This window comes from Phascolarctos cinereus, unplaced genomic scaffold, assembly GCF_003287225.1.
Source record: "Phascolarctos cinereus isolate Bilbo 61053 unplaced genomic scaffold, phaCin_HiC Scaffold_5;HRSCAF=322, whole genome shotgun sequence".
NCBI classification, from domain to species: Eukaryota; Metazoa; Chordata; class Mammalia; order Diprotodontia; family Phascolarctidae; genus Phascolarctos; species Phascolarctos cinereus.
In genome coordinates, this window is record NW_027555958.1 from 119,259,260 (window position 1) to 119,271,358 (window position 12,099).

At 41.7% G+C, this 12,099-nt stretch overlaps 1 protein-coding gene across 11 annotated transcripts in view; it reads left to right on the forward strand.

The window, feature by feature from the left end:
* Nucleotides 1-4,176: 4,176 nt before the first annotated feature.
* BCLAF1 (BCL2 associated transcription factor 1) overlaps nt 4,177-12,099 on the forward strand; it is a 41,522-nt gene continuing 33,599 nt past the window's right edge. For 10 of the 11 annotated variants that reach the window (XR_013486930.1, XR_013486931.1, XM_020987136.2 and 7 more), the window contains exon 1: nt 4,177-4,284. The gene's annotated coding sequence lies outside the window, so the exon portion shown is untranslated. Of the gene's footprint in view, nt 4,285-4,821; nt 4,920-12,099 lie in introns of those variants that run through there. The other variant, XM_020987137.2, reaches the window with a different exon arrangement.

Consider the following 12,099-nt stretch of genomic DNA (forward strand, 5'->3'; position numbering starts at 1 on the left):
GCCAGGAATTCAATAGTTGGAGCAGAGAAGGGAGAGAATTCTAGGCATGAGGAACAACCAGAGAAAAATCCAGAGCCAAGAGACTGGATTATTTTGAAGGCAATCTCTCTCAAACCTTCAAAGTAGCTTGTTGGAGGTGGAAGGTATCCTAAAGATAATCTAAACCTTAAATTGTTTTAAATTTTAAGAAACTTAAATAAATCTCTTAAGTAGGAGACATGCAACTCCACTGAGGTCATGGTATAACCTCAAGGAGAATGTGATCAGTCAAAAGAATAAAATTCTATTGTGTTAGGGCCCCTTGAGATTAATGTATCTGTTTTCTATGAGTTACCTTACCAGACAGATGCACTGCATACAGATTAAGTGGGTTTGCTGAAAGTTGTCTATTAGGAGCCTGCAGTGAGCCAAAGTCTTGTTCACCCCCGAGATGCCTTTGCTTCATGTTCCTTGGCTGACCTTGCTGAGCTGACCACCCTCCCCACCTTCACCCCCAAACTGGCCCAAACCAGCGCTGTGGTCAACTCTTTCTCCAAACATCTTGTTTCTATATCCACCTGTTCCTGGGAAACATTCTCCATTCTTTCCCCCAACCCCTCCCTGAACTTCCCCTTTGTTGTTTTCGAGCATCTATCAAACTGCCTCTCCTGGGCTATCAGCTGCTTTGTACCTTTTACAAGGATGAGGAGAGTAGGGGCACTAGTGTCTGATTTCCTCTAATAAAACTTTTTTGTTTTCAACCCAGCTTGGACGACTCTGCATTTTGAGGGCTGAGCTTCACCCAGTTGACACTACTCTTTTTGCAAGAGACGACTGGAGGCTTTTCTCCAATCAATTATACTACCTCTTCCTACACCGATTTTCACTTAACAATCCTCCACTTGGCCTTCCCTCCCACAATTAGTCTTTTGGAGCTGTACGGGGTATCGGGCTCATAATGTAGTAGTTATAACCTAACCTGTAGCAGCTGGCAGGCAAAGTCCTCCATCCTTTTCCATCTCTGCACCCTGCCTCCCAGACTATCTTCTTGCAGGTGTACCTCATTAGGTCTGTTCGATGACCAGCAAAAGCTCCATCCTCCTCCCTATTTTGGGTCAGAGAGCGAATCATGAAGGATGAGCAGGTATAAACAAATTTCAGTATATATTACAGATTTTACATTATCTTTCCCTACAAATCCACTTCTCTTCCTTCCAAATATCCCTGTATCTGTCAAGAACACCACCATCCCTCTAGTCATTCAGGTTTGAATTTCTGTTGCCATCTTTGACACCTTTTTCTCCTCACCCCACATATCCAAATCACTTGCCAAATCTAGTTGTTTCTACTTCTACAACATTCCTCCAATCTTCACTCTTCTCTTCTACAGCCATGAGCCTGGTTTAGGCCCTCTTCACTTTTTCACCTGGATTATTTAAATAGGCTCCCAAAGGACCTGGCAATCTCAAGCCTTTCCTCACGCCTATCCACATTCCCCTTGCCAAAGTGATTTTCCTAAGGTACAGATCTGACCAATAAACTCTAGTGACTCTAGATCACATATTATTTTATCTTTATCTTATTCCCTTAAAAAATTTTTTGTGTACATATGCATAATTATAAATTAGTAAAAACACTCATGGGGTTATTTGCTCTGTCACTATTGGGATATTTGATTAAAAAAAGTTTGAAGAACATTCATCTAGACAGAAATTCTCTCTCTCCTTACCTCCACCTCTTAAAAGCTCGTTTCCTTCAAGACTCAGCTCAAATGATAATTTCTGTAGGAGTATCACTTAAAAATTACCTTTTATCTACTCTGTGAGTGTTCTGTATATGCCTAATTCTGTGCTTCTTGTACCCCCCCATTAGAATATAAGCTCCTCCAGGGGCAGGCCCTTAAAAGTTTTTTGGTTTGCCTTTGTTAGTATCCAAAGAACTGCACAGTACTTGACACTTAACAGCCCTATGCTTGTTGCCTGATAGATCCAATTCCTCAATTTTACAGAAGAGGAAAATGAAGTTTAAGAGAGGGAATATAATTGGACTTTACAGAGAGGAAGGCTTATTCAACTCTCACTGAAACCGAGGCTAAGCTTAGGTGGGGTAGAATAGAATCCAAATATTAGACTCACAGATTGTTAAAGCTGGGATAGAACATGGAACAGTTGCCAATCTTCATCTTTCGAGGGAATTTGTTCACTGTCAGTTTCCTTCACCAGTGAAATCATCACTTGAGAACAATAACACAAACCAAAAAAGGTGTTTGAGGGAGGGAGAGAGCTAGGAGGAAGGAAGGATGAGAGGGAGAGAGGAAGGGAGAGAGAATTCTTGCTTCCTTTTTTTTTAAACTCTAGTCTGTTGGCCCAGATAAAATTTAGTTCAGAATCCTTCCTGCCCACAAACAGTTATAATACAAAATAGAACCTGATAATTGCATACAAGAGGTAAACAGATTCTTTTGGGCGAGGGTAGGGATTCAGGATTTTTACAAAGATGGGAATGAACATAATAGAAATAGGGATCTGGGGAATCAAAGGCATGGGAATAGGAAATACAGTCTTAAAGATTCCCACAGGTTTTAAAATGGTATTGGTATTTATAGTTTAATGCTGGCTTAATTATGATAAATGGCATTAAGCCCTTGTTCTTTATCCACTGATAGAAAGGAATGATGATTACTAAGTAGAAATTCCTTCTACTTACTCTAAACTCCATGGGTCCTAAAAACCAAAGAAAAAAATAATTAGAAATAGGGCCCAAGGAGTAGAATGCAAAAAAGGTGATAAGACTTAATAGAAAATGTTTCAGCCTGTAACCGAATCCATGAAATTTGTCCAAATGTAGAATTGTACTCTTTGGAATCCTGTCCTTTTATGTGGAATATAGTCTATGTGAATGGTCAGCATGTTGAGAAAAACTGGATCTAGCTTAGCAAGTAAGGTTGTGATAATAGATAGGGTACCAGAGACCACAGTGATGAGCTTGCCCAATTTTTTCAGTTTAGCTTGGGAACATTAATTAGCTGAGGGTCTCTTCCTAAGAGCACAACTAGTCACTATGTCAAAAACTAGTAGTATTTTCCATCCTTTGGTGTATCATTTTCTCTTCTCATTGCCTTTGTTAAATGTTTTGGAATGATTTGGTTACAAGGTGACACTGTAGCAATTGAGGGGGTGGGGTGGGAGAACTTCTTAAGAAAAGACTAAAGGAAAACCCCAGCTAACCGGCATATTGCAATCTAATCTCTGAATTGAGATTTTTCCTCCCATCAGTTCTGACTCCACACAGTTCTAGAGTTGAATTTAAGAGATCATACCGGTCATGAACTTGGGGCATTCGTTCCTTCTACCACATTCCCATCAATGTTCACCCAGCCCCTCCCTATCTGAAGAATGTTTCATCAGACCACAAATGCACAAGCGAGATGGTGTCGGGGCAGAGATCAAGCCTTTATTACAAGCTTACTTCGTGCTAAGCGCTGAGGATGCAAAAGAAACACAAAACACGGTCCCTGATCTCAAGGACCTCCCATTCCAATAAAGGAGAGAACCTTCAAATAACTATGTACACATAAGAGAGGAACAGGAGGTAATCTGTACTAATTCTTCAGTTTTCTGTCAATTTTTTCGGCTTTGAGTCAGCTCAGTTTAAAGGTGCCAGGGGAAAGGCGCATCATTAGGTCGTTGTGCAAATGGCATCAGAAATTGCTTTCCTCGGGGCTAATAGACAAGACGGGAATGACACAGCAATCTTTCTGGCCCTCAGCACGCCTGCGTGTGTGTGCGTGTTGTGTATGCAATTGTTCTCCCTGCAACAGCAACATAAGTAGGGTTTGGGAAGGCGTCAGTAAAATGTCAACAACAAAGAGTTTAAGAAGGTGGCAAAATGCTTTTTTTTCCTTTTCCTTCTGCTGAGCAAAGGAAAGACCGGCCGCACTAAACAAGTCTGGGGTAACAGTCGCTCCGCAGAGCGACGCCACAGCATAACCTCCTCCTCTGCCTCCCAAGCCCAGAGCAAGGGCGGGAATATAGCCCCGTGTCCCACTCACGATAACGCTCACGTGATGTCCCGGAAAGCCCCTCGCAACCATCTATGTAGAGGGCAAAGCGTAGTGGGTGTTTGGCCTGAGTTTGCCCAGAAGCGTGATGGCGACCCTAGGCCCCGCCCACCCAGCGGAAGTGACGCTATAGATCTAGCGCATCGAGAATGCCTCTATGGTTCTTCTCTTGTTTGTGAGGGAGGAAATGGCCGCTGTGCAGCTACAACGGAGATAAGTGCCGGGATCCGCGTTCGGCCCCTCAGGTAAGGCTTTATATGAACATAAGAGGCTGGGCTAGATGTATAGAGACCCAAGGGAAGGATTGGCCTTAGGAAGAATGGTCGAGATGACGGTGTAAGTAGGAACGGGGTAACGTCGAGCCGTTATTTGTGCGTTTTAAGGCCTGAGTCACTCGGGCCCTGGAGGCGCCGGGACCGGGAGGAGGGGCGAGGGGAAGGGAGCGCGCGCGGCCGCGGACCTGGCTCGAGACCCTCTAACCGTTCGGCGCGCATGCCTGCTCTCGTCTCCCGCCCTGTGGGGCCCCGCAGGCCTCAGCGCGCTCCCCGCTGCCTCCCTCGCTCTCCCTCTCCCCCTCCCCCCCTTCGGCTCGCGCACGCGCCCCCGTTTTCTCTCCTCGGCCTACGGCTCCTGCTGACGCTCGGGTGGCAACTTGTGTCGGGCTCTCATTGGCCGAGAGCCTCTCCCCGCCACCCTTCTTCCCGCCCCCCTCGGGGAGCTGATCTACCTGGATTTGTTCAGGTAGTCGCGGGGAGGGGGAAGAACGTGGTGAATATTTGCGCTAGCAGCTCTTCCCCTTTACTTCGGCCCTTTCCCAGTTCTGGGCCCTGGGCCGGCCTTTCTCTCTTAGCAGCTGTGCTGTGACTCTAATCTGGCACAGGTAAGTGAGGCCCAGGCTCCTTGTTGTCGCCTAGCTCTGCCTTGGAGGGAGAGCAGGTGTCAAGGTAGGAATTCTCGTCCTCGGAATCTCCGCTGACACTGGGTTCCATTAAATCCGGATGTTCTCTTGTGCGTGGCTTGTAAGCCTAGTAAGATAGGCTCGGTTCGGTGTTTATTTCATCTGAGCCTTACTCCAGGCCGAGGGCTTTAGTTAATATGCCACACCTGGGCATGAGGAAATGCGTTTTCGATGTTTGCTGAGCTACTTCCGTCTTACGTGAGACGCCATCCCCTTCAGGTATTTCTGCTGTGGTAGACGAAATGGTGGTCTTTTTGTGGTGGAATGAGGGTTTGGGGTGGGTAGAGGTTGACAAATTGTGATTACTGACTCTTGCACTTATGTTAATGCATTAAATTGACTTGTTGAAGATCTCATAGGTTGATGGTGTGAAAATTGACTTAATAGAATCTTAATGCTTTGATAGGCTTCTAGATTTAGAGTTGGAAGGGAACTTAGAGCCTCACAGAGATGGAAAGGATTCTCTTTTACAGTTAAGGACTCTTGAGTCTCAGGTTAAAAATGACTTAAAACATGTCACAGCTTTTTAGTCCACATCGTAGCCCTGTATTTGCCCATTTAAAATCAAGGATGTGTAATCCTATTTTTCTGGTTTAAGCCTTGAGTGCCAGGTATTTGGTTGTTGATAATAAATCCTTTTAATTCTAAGGTTATTCCCTCAAATTGAAGTTGAAATCACTCACTGCCTTAGTAGCTAGTTTAATTGCTTTGGCCAAAGCAAAAAAAAAGAAATGAAAAGCAAACAAATCCAACGCCCTTTAGGACAAATTTGGCAGATTATAAAATCCATGAGGGCAGAGACTCTCTTCTTTGTTTCTCTCCACTCCTTCCCCCCCCCCCACAACCCTATCATCCTGCGCTGTAGTTGTTGGATGAATAAATGGGCGATCTCCCTCAATGTCCTGGGACAGGCCATAAACTTCAGGTTAAGACCCATCAGGACTCTGATCCATTTTCATAGCCAGGATTACCTCTGTGTCAGAATGAAACATTAGAAATAGAACTTAAATTGGTGACTAAAATGAATGAATTGGAGAAAAAAATTAGTAAAGATGGGAACAAATGGGCCCAAAAATGGGAAAGAAAAGAACAGGTAGAATATTTGACATAAGTATTTAGATTTGTTATTTCTGTTGCTGCTTACATATTGGGCAGATTTCTACCTTGATATGTTGTTTTTGGACTATTGCCAATTATAAACTAGCAAAGTAATTCTAGTTCTTTAGTTAAAGCATTGGTGTGAAGTTATGGCTTCCTTTCCCATGAATTTGCCTTTATACAGAGAATTTTTATAATGTATTGTTTCCATCCTTTTCACCTCCCATTCCTTTAGAAAACTCCTCTGTTGATCACAAAGGGAGAGCAGATTAATGTGGGTGGCTCATGTAAAAACATTCCTTTTGGAATATTCAAAACCTGTTTTAGATGGATGATAGAAATTTTTTTTTTAGTTTAGTATATTTCATTTTGTGGGTAAAAGTAGATTAAGGCTGAGACTTGACCATCAGATTCTTCTCCCCATTGGAAATCACACATGTCATTTTTCTACCTTGTTACTTTCTCAGACTGTATTTTTAGTAACCAAGGAAGTAATAGCAAGCAGACACTGGAGATGGGAAGCTGACCTATCTAATTGTACGGCATGTAGGCATGTAGTCTTATAAGAAAGAAAAGTGATGACCGCTTACTGTGGACTCAACAGAGTTGATTTGGGATTAGGAGACAGGTGAATTTTTCAACTTTTCAAGAAAAGGAAGCATGTTGCTAGTGCCTCAAGTAGTCTTAAGCCCTGTGGCCAAGATACTGCCCCCCCCCCAAAAAAAAAAAAAGCTAAGCATGCCTCCTCCCTTAATCTATTCTTCTCCCTTCCTGATCCCCTAAGTAGATCTCTGCTCTTGTTTTCACTGAGTGGTGCTGCAGATTATTTGAAAGTTATGATTATAGCAAAACATGAAAACACCTGATTGGGAAGACCATTAAGTTCACTTATTAGGTTAGATTGTGCTAAAGTTACTATGTGTGAGGCAATCTGGTGCTTAAGATTTGATGGATATCCTGGCTGAATACAACTATGCCTGTCTTTGAGCCAAGTTAAGATAAGTATGCTTATCACTTCCTTGTTCTGATACAGTTAACTTGTTGTCTACCAGGTGGATAATACTACACTAGTATTATGGTGTAACTAGGCGTACCCATTGCATCCAGGGGCCATCTCCTGATTGTCCTGATCTGTATCTCGCCACTGGACTCAGATGGCTCTGGAGGAGAAAGTTAGGCTGGTGACTTTGCACAGCCCTCCCTCCGTTAAATTTAATTCACTTGCAAGTCATGGCATCACCTTCCTGATGTCATGGTCCTCTTCAAGAATGAAGGACAGACAACCTGTTAGTAGTATTAGCTGCCCCACTGGGGACTCAACTAGCCAGTTTTAGTTGGGCAGCACAATCCCTTCCTCCCTTCCTCTCCCTCTATCCATATAGGGAATCATACTTTTATCTACTGGTGCTCTACCAAGAGGAGTATAAATTTTGATCGATGAAACCTCAAGCAAGATATGTTGGGGTTTATGGGCTAGATTTCTTTCTTAAGGACCAGGCCTTAAACTCAGATCACTCTGGCTCTCATTGATTGGCCAACAGTAGGTCCCAGGCCAAGCCATACTCAGTGTCTTTTTGGCTCAGAGTGGATGTAAATAGCAATTGTTTATGTTTTGTCCAGAAACCCTGAAGGGTCCTCCCTTCCCAAGTGGTTTTTTTTTGGCTAGGCAGTGAGGTTAAGTGACTTGCCCAGGGTCACACAGCTAGTAAGTATTATGTGTATTAGGCCATATTTGAACTCAGGTACTCCTGACTCCAGGGCCAGTGCTCTGTCCACTGTGCCACCTGGCTGCCCCTGTTTTTTTTTTGTTTTTTTTGGCTAGGAAAAAGAGGCCATTCTCTGCCTCATTTCTTACTTAGCCTTAATTGTTGAATGGCCATTGCCTCAGTCAAACCGAGACCCTGGAAAGATCTTAGCTTAAAAAGGCCAAGGTCTCCCAATGCATCCAGGGCCATCTCCAGTCATCCTGATCTATATCTTACCACTGGCCCAGATGGCTCTGGAGGAGAAAGTGAGGCAGCTGACTTTTCACAGCCCTCCCTCACTTAAATCCAATTCACTTGCAAGTCATGGCATCACCTTCCTAATGCCATGATCCTCTTCCAGAACGAAGGACAAACAACCACAACAGTTTGTACGTAGCATTCACTTCAGCAAGTTCACTTTGAAAAGCAGCATGAAGTATGGATGGATGAACCCTCATGTCTTGTGCTGCTAGGCTAAGTCAATCAAGTTACTGGGGATCTTGCTCCTTACCATCTGGTTTCCTGCTAATTTTGACATGGATTCTAGCTCCCAGACTTCTTGTGATGTCATGGTCTTCTTCAAAAACAAAGGACAAATAACAAGGCATACAGTAGATTGAACCACTTTTCAGTGTTATCATAGAAAGTTGAAATGTACCATACCAGAGAAACCATTTATATGGCCAGATACTTCCACTGGAATTCTTGAACTATCACTAAATAGTAGCTATCACTACTTAGAATACTTCAGTGATTTATTGAAGACTTTGTCTTCTGGAGATTGATAGAAGTCTGTACTAATATGACAACATATATATGTTTCAATAATAGTTCTTCAGTACAGCTCTACTAGACAGTTCATAGGATCATGGAATTTTAGAAGGGACTTTTAAATAGCATGTATGCCAGTGCTGTCATTTTGTAGATGAAGAAATGGAGGCCAGAGGGCCTCTGACTTGTATAGTCACAAAGCTAGTTAGGGGTACAGCCCAGACTAGAACTCTTGATTTGTAGTCAGACTTTTCTTTTTGGTGAGGCAGTTGGGGTTAAGTGGCTTGCCCATAGTCACACAGCTAGTAAGTGTCAAGTATCTAAGGTGACATTTGAACTCAGGTCTTCCTGACTCCAACACCAGAGATCTATCCACTGCGCCACCTAGCTGCCCTCCTAGTCAGATTTTTTTATCCTTAGGATGATAGGTGATATCAAGCAGTATCAAGCAGAACCAAAGAATTGTGACTAAACATAGAGTATAATAATAACATAATTCTTTATTGGGTGGGATCCACCTGGCATACAGAAATTAGAATAAATGGTTCGTTTTGAGTAAAAATGTATTAAATAGTTCTTTCGGTAAAGTGACAGAATCCCTAACGAGGCCTTGCCAGTGCTGGCAGCAGCCATGATTGCTTGTCCCCTGTATGCACCCACATTTATGAATAGCATTAGCTAAGATAACATCTAGCTGTGCCGCTAGCTAAATCTATGGGCCTAGACAAATCCCATAACTTATGTGGACTTGAGAGTTTTCTTTTAAGGTAAGGGAGTTGGACTAGGAATGGGGAGCTGCCTTGAGTACATTATAGAGAAGATAGAGAAGTGTGGAGGGATACTTAATGTTTTCCATGCTTATTTTTAAGGTTAGAAAACTCTTCTTCATGAAGTTTGGGTATTTCTAAGTAAAGTGTTAACATGTTAACTAAGTGAAGGCTTAAAATCTTTGGCATGTAGTCAGTTCAATTTCCAGATTTTGACTAGAATACATAAATATCTGATCCTGGTTCTGCTCCGTTTTCCCTTTTGAACTCCCAACTTTTATAATTTTTTTTAAAACAAGGTACATATTTGTACAGAATTAACAGGAAAGAAAACAATCACCACGTACAGAAACGAGCACATAATTAATTGAAAATATTAAGTTAGATGATCTAAACTGATCAGTTTAGGAGGATTTCTTAAAAAGTTAAAAAAAACAGTTATGCTGAATTAATTCATGTGTATCTTAGTAAGGGAATATTAAATATGTTGGGCGGCTACATGGCCTAGTGAATAGAGTGCCTGTCTGGATTCATGAGGACCTGAATTCTGAACTGGCCTTAGACTCTTACTAGTTGTGTGCAAGCCACTTAACCCTGTTTGCCTCAGTTCCTCATCTGTAAAATGAGCTGGAAAAGGAAGTGGCAAACCACTCTAGTACCTTTGGCAAGAAAACCCCTAATGGGGTCAGGGAGAGTTGGACTTGGACAGGACTGAAATGACGCAACAACAATTAAATATGTCATGGGAATAAAAGATCGAAATCCCTATTAAAATACTAACTCAAAGATGGAATACAAAGGAAGATTTATGTTCAAGAGCTTTTTATATGAGAATGTTTTGCCCAAGTGTTGAATGAAATGTTACTGTTTACTCCTTGTACAATGAAAAGAACCCTGGATTTGAAGTCGAATGAACAGTGTTCAAATCCTGGCTCTGCCATTTGCCTGTGGCCTTGGGCTAGTTACTTGACCTTTCTATATTTGTTTTTTTCATCTGTAAAATGAAATTAGATGAGGTGACCTCATTGGATGAGGTCCACTCCAGTTCTAGCCAACAACTTTAAGGGGAGAAGCCAGTATGGATTTTTTTGTTAAACTTGAAAATGAAGAAATATATTTATTGTTAAATAATCCAGATTTGACAAAATGGAAATATTCTGGCATTTTGTCTTTATTAATTATTACCAAGGTCTTTATGTTGAACTTTAGCATGAGCATTGTTTGTCACATAATCCATATATACTCACTAGAATTCTTCACATGATACTTGAGGGGAATATGTGAGAGTCTGTAAGCAGAAATAAATGTCCAGTGTTTTAGTAACCTTGTTTTATTCCGCAGTCCATTTAGCCATTCCTGGTATTCACTGTCCTGGGCCTTCTGAATATAGGTCTAGTGTGGTTTGTATTGTATCAACTCTGCACACCAATTTTCACTTTCCTGTTCCCCCTTCATCATTTGGAATTTTAAGATGTAAAGATAATTATGGGTGTAGTTCATGGTGATATGTGGAAAACTTGATCTCGATTTTATTTTTCAATTCTCTGCTTTCTGTTTAGTACTTCTGACCATTACCAGACCCATATTCTTCTCTGGAAATAGAACATAAGGAGACAGTGTCTAATTGCCATATTGATATATTCATTTTGAGGGCATTTTTAGTATCTTTTTTCTAAACTGATGCAGCTCTAATGGAAGGGAATTAGACATGTTGACCTTTTAAGTGATGTTTGGTAATTTGCAACTGCAGAAGCGTACTTTATAGGCCAGAATTTGAATTGTCATTTATTTTGTGTCTTAATTCAATTCAGTAAGCATTTGTTGTCTGTTATGCGTAAGACATTATTTTAGGAGTTGGGCTACCAAGACAAAGGAAAAAGAGTTACTGTCCTCAGTGAGCTTACACTTTACTGGAGGAGATAACATATAAACAGATGTCATACTTTTACAGAACAAGTCCATTTATTAAGGAGATTTGTTCTGTGAAGTTTGGATTTAGTCAAAGGGCTGCACTTGAAGACCTAGAGGGCCACAGATTCCTCACCCCTGAGACCAACCTTGTCATTTTATAGATGAGGCATAGAAAGCTTAAGTGAATTGCCCAAGGTCACACAGGTACTAAATGTCAGAGGAGAGACTTGAACCTCTTACTCCAGTGTGGTAGTGCTTTTTTCCATTGTTACACGCTTCTTCCTCGTCATTACCTATGTAGTAACAGGGTTTTGAAGGGCTTTAAATGCTAAGCAAAGGGTTTTATCCTCCTTGCATTTTATCCTTCAAGCAGTGGGAAGCCATTGACGATTCTTGAGTTAGGGGAATGACATCAGCATTGTGCTTAGGAAGATTTTTTTTTTAAGGAAGATCTTTTTTTCAGACAACTGTATGGAGGCTGGATTGGAAAGGAGATAATTTTTGAATATGATAAGACACTCCAGTATAAGTAGAGAATGTGGTAGAGACATAAGGATGAAAGTGGAAGGACAACAAAACAAAAAATGGGGAAGATCTGCACAGATATTTTTAACAAATGATTTGTTTGAGAACTGCCTAACTTAGAACATTAACATCACAGTCCTTAAGAGAGCAAGGATGGGAAAAGTGGCAGGATTCGACCAAGTGTATCTGGAGGAAATCTGTGTTGGAGACTACACAGTTGTGAGGCTGTTTATGAGGGCCTGACTGAATCGCAAGTGGAGTAGATAAAATAGTGGGAAAAGATTT